Source organism: Camellia sinensis, chromosome 9 (genome assembly GCF_055761805.1).
Source record: "Camellia sinensis isolate YWXY chromosome 9, ASM5576180v1, whole genome shotgun sequence".
In the NCBI taxonomy this organism is placed as follows: domain Eukaryota; kingdom Viridiplantae; phylum Streptophyta; class Magnoliopsida; order Ericales; family Theaceae; genus Camellia; species Camellia sinensis.
Genome location: NC_138969.1, coordinates 19,702,501 through 19,707,218, shown reverse-complemented (window position 1 = coordinate 19,707,218; position 4,718 = coordinate 19,702,501).

The following is a 4,718-nucleotide window of genomic DNA, read 5'->3' as shown; positions in this document are numbered from 1 at the left end:
ACAGTTTGGGTCGGAGTCCAAAAAAGCTATCAAGTATGGCTTAGATAGCATGCAAAACAAGGCAAGAAAGAGGGAAAATGGGACTCACCCTTGTAGAACAAAGCTTCAACAACTTTTGGGCCAAGTTTGGGAGCTCTTCACCTCTAGAAAGCAGCCTCAAGTTGCTGGAATGAGGGATGGAGGCCTTGTGCTATGAGGTGTAGGGTAAATGGTGTAGAACTTAAGGGGTTTTGGTGCTTGGAGTAGAGAGAGAGAGAGATTGAATGCAAGAGCTCCAAACAAGTTTTTGTAACCCTTAAAATGCAGCTGGAAGTGCTGGTTTTATAGGGAAAGGAGTGGAGGAAAAAGGGGGGAAAATCAAATTCAAATTTCCCCCCAAAAGACCCCCCCGGACACAGGATTTGGGGGGAAGCAGAGGGTGCAGCTGTAAGGAACCAGGTGAGAGGGTCATGGCCGGCCAGGTTCAGAAGGTTCAGGGGGCCGGCCGGCCACCCCCCATGGCCGGCCGACCAAGGGTCAAAAGGGTCAAGGATAATTGCTGGTCAGCCACCTCAAAAAGGTGGCCTCCCATGTGTGCATAACACAACTATGTGGTTGAAACCCGGAGAATGTGAACTAGGAGAGAGAAAAACCTATTTTTTAGAGGGGTTCAAAAGGGTCAAGCACAATTACTGGTCAGCCACCAAATATTGGTGGCCTCCAAGGTGTGTACAACACAAATAAGGGGTTTAGGGTTCAATAAAGTGGCCCCGAGGTGGTCAACATTGGCTTTCAAGTGAGGAAAACGGGCATCGGAGAGCGATGAAGAAATAAATGTCACGCCCCACTTTTTATTACTCGAAAATCATTACCAAATTTATTAACTCAATTCAATTTCAAGGATAACATGCAGAATTAAACTCATACGTTCGGTCTGTAGAAGTGATTAACAATACTCTCATTCGTATGCAAAGTAAATATTACATGAACATACTTAATGAATTGCCCTTGGGCTTACATCACATAAGGTACAAGAAGAAGGGTGTAACCCTTTTACAACAATGGCATTCCGCCCACATAAGAGAGGCCCCGTGGCCAACAAATCAGAAGACCCAATTCTTGCAGCACGTTCTGCTCAACACCTGAAAAAGATTCAACAACGTGGGATGAACATATAGTCCAGTAGGGAACTCAACATGGCCCTCAACAATAACAACATACAGATAGCTATGATCATGAACACCCATTCTCATACTAGAATAGTAATGTGACAATTTATACAAAAAATATATGTGTATGAACTTTTCTTGAAAACAACCATTTCAATCAACGCCATAGGTGATTCATCTTTCCTTTTCTTCTCATTACTCCCCGTTCCCAATCTTACATAACAATAGTAATACCTTAGGAAATAATTTCGCTAAGCCCACTACACTCTCCCATTTTCCAAACACACACAGATATGCTTTTCAAAATATATGTTTCTTTAAAAAGTCCGTTCTCCTTCACACTTTCCAAAAGACAAATATGACATTTTGGCTTTTTCCCGATACAATCAACTCCATACATGCACTGTTATAAAAAGAGATAACAACTCACCAACATGCATAAGATAAACCAATGAGGCAACTCGGCCCTCCAAAACCATAATCAACACAATCCATGATATTCCCAAACACACTGAAATATCAACAACGAAACTTTGCTCTACTAGCTATGTGCGTAGTAAGCCAAAGATACACTTCTCATAACAACATACCAGTTTACCAGGCGCTAGCTGGAAGGGTGTGGTACCTTAGATTCTCAGCGCAGTCAGTTTACCAGGCGCTAGCTGGAAGGTAACGGTACCTCTGATTATCAGCGCAGGGTATAACACCACCAATCGAAATGCAACAAGGCATAACCAACATGTACAACATATATACATAAATCATCCAGATACAAACAGTGTGTTAAAGTATATGAACACATAGGTGTGTGGAGTCCATCCCCTATCTTCTCACACACACTGGAGTACAACCCCTCTCTCCTCCCTAACAAGTATACATATATAATGCATCTCAATATTTCATCACATAAGATGTTCAATTAACAATGGTGTAATGCATACACGACAATTCAACACAACCACGTCATCCTCCACCGATGACCAAGGACAAAACCTCTAGATGCAAACATTTAGTACATCTATTAAAGACTCAATTATTATGAGACCACAAACCCGACAACAACATTAACATGGTAGTTCAAGATACAATTCCACACATGTGTGTTCAACACTCATGAAACAACAATCCAATTTTCATACGTTATTTCAAAATACCTTTCCCATTTCACAAAACAAGTTCCATATCCCTTTTACTTTCACAAAATCAACCCCGTCCCTTTTGTTGTTACAAAACCAAATCCACTCCTTTGTTTTACAAAACAACTTCCATTGATAATAAAGTCATAACTCACATCAGTCCACTACATTCATTTCAAACCATTCCCAAAGCCAAAGTTAATCCCTTAGGCATTAACACCTTCACCCAACCCACATCAACACTAGAGATTTACAATATAGATTCACTATCCTCCATTTTAATTTATCAATCAAATATGATTTAGGGCTTTTTCTTCCATCAACCACAACATGCTAATTTACACTCCAATTAGCCCAAAACATCCATTAATGACAACATAACCATTTTCCAACAACCAACCTTAGGTCCCTTCTCATGATTTCAAACAAATCCAACATGGATATGGTTTTTATGCAATACAAAATTACCACATGTCTATCTATAGATGAAGTATTGAAAAAGAACAAGGGGAATCCCTACCTCAAATGTAGAACCCAAATAGAAAAGATGACCCGAATTCAAAGTGCTCAAAATCCCAAATTTCTTGGATCACAACGAAGCCCTCGACGATCAACACACTTCTTACAAAGGCCCAAGGTGAGAAAAACACTCTAGCTAGATCAATCCTAAGAGAGAAGTTCGGTTTTAGAGTGAGGTGCTCTCCAATGGAGGTTTTGAAAAAGTAAGAGAGAGAAAGGAAATCAAAAAGTGATCAAAAAGGTGATTTCACGGACTGATATAACAACAGGTCTGCTCGAGCGTACAACACCCCGCTCGAGCGTCAGACACAGGTTCACGCTCGAGCGTCAGAAGATCCGCTCGAGCACCGGATGCACTCTCCCAGAATTTTCTGCAGACGGCCAAAATGCTGAGAGTAGGAAATTCACGCTCGAGCGTCCCAACTGCCGCTCGAGCGGAAAGGCAACAACAAATACCCGCTCGAGCGTCAAATCTCCGCTCGAGCGTAAAGACCAAAACCTGGGCAAAAATTCTAAGTTTTAAAACACAACCAACTTATTCCCAACTTGCCCAACACAACCCAAAACTCCAACACAAAGAGTAAGGGATAGAAATGAAGATAAGACAACAACGAATCTACGGAACCGAGTCCGGATTACAGTTAAACAATAACAGGGAATACCGGGATCGCTATAATAAAGCTGGCTTTTCAGAACAATTGCTGGCCTCCCACCCTCCTACAAGCTTCCTAACAATGAAAATAAGGTCTCCACCAAAAATGAACCAAAACGGAGGTTCGGGGGACCGAAACGCGCGGCCCGGGGCCTCGAAAATGGGCTGTTAAGCACCGGAGGTGGCATTCGACCACAAAGTTGGTCTCTCGAGCCACAGTGTTCCTCAAAAGGGAGGAAATAAGGTGTGTGCCAAAAATCGGAGCAAACGGAGGTGGTTAGGCGGTCCCGAACCGAGGCACACGGCCGTCGGCTCTAAAAAAAATGAAAATCGGGCTCCAAAATGGGAAAAAATGGCCTACGACCACGAAACGTAGTCTACGGCCACTGAGAGATGATCTACGAGACCTCTCTCTCCCTTCAGGAAGAGAAAACAGAGAAAACAGAGCCTGGTTCGCAAACCAAGGCAAGGCACAAAAGAGTCCGGAAGTCTAGAGGCAAGGCTTGCAGCCGGGACTCTGAAACTTCTGAACGAGTACAATATGCAATATCACCGAGCGCTCAACTGGTGACGTCTGAGTCTTAAGATCAATCAAAAATGGGGTGTCTACAATACCCTCTCCCTCCTCCCATGGAAGCCCAGCCACACCCTCCCACCACCACCACCCTCGCCACCGCCACAACTACCATCCTCCAAATCAAGTATTTTTCATCAAGTTTAGTCCAAAGTTCACTGCCAATGGCACTGATTGGTCTCATATCGTTCTTATCCTACCACGATATGCAACGAGAACCTCAGCCTTCTGTGCCAAACTTTGGTGAAGAGCTCTTTGAATATATTTTTGCGCCATTGCAAAACTTCCAACAAGCTTACCCCAACAACCAACACTAAATTTTCTGCAAATTTGAAAAATTATTACAGACCCTCCATAGCAATGGTAATCTTCCGTTGCAATGATAGAATTCTGGATAGTGACAGATCATTCAAGGAGGCAAAGTTCATCAAAATATGCATAAAATCCAATATTGAATAAACAAGCTTAGGGGATGGTTTTCAACTGCTCTTTATTTTTCTATTTTCTTGCCCAAGTCCCTTGTTTTAGAGTTTTTTTATTTTACTTTATAATATTATTTTTTTTTGATCAACCAAAAAAAAAGATAATATTATCTTTTTATAATATTATCTTCTTTTTTTTATAATATTATCCTTGTAAGGTTTTCTTTCATCAAAAAAGTTTTTGGTTGATCAAAAAAAAAAAAAAAG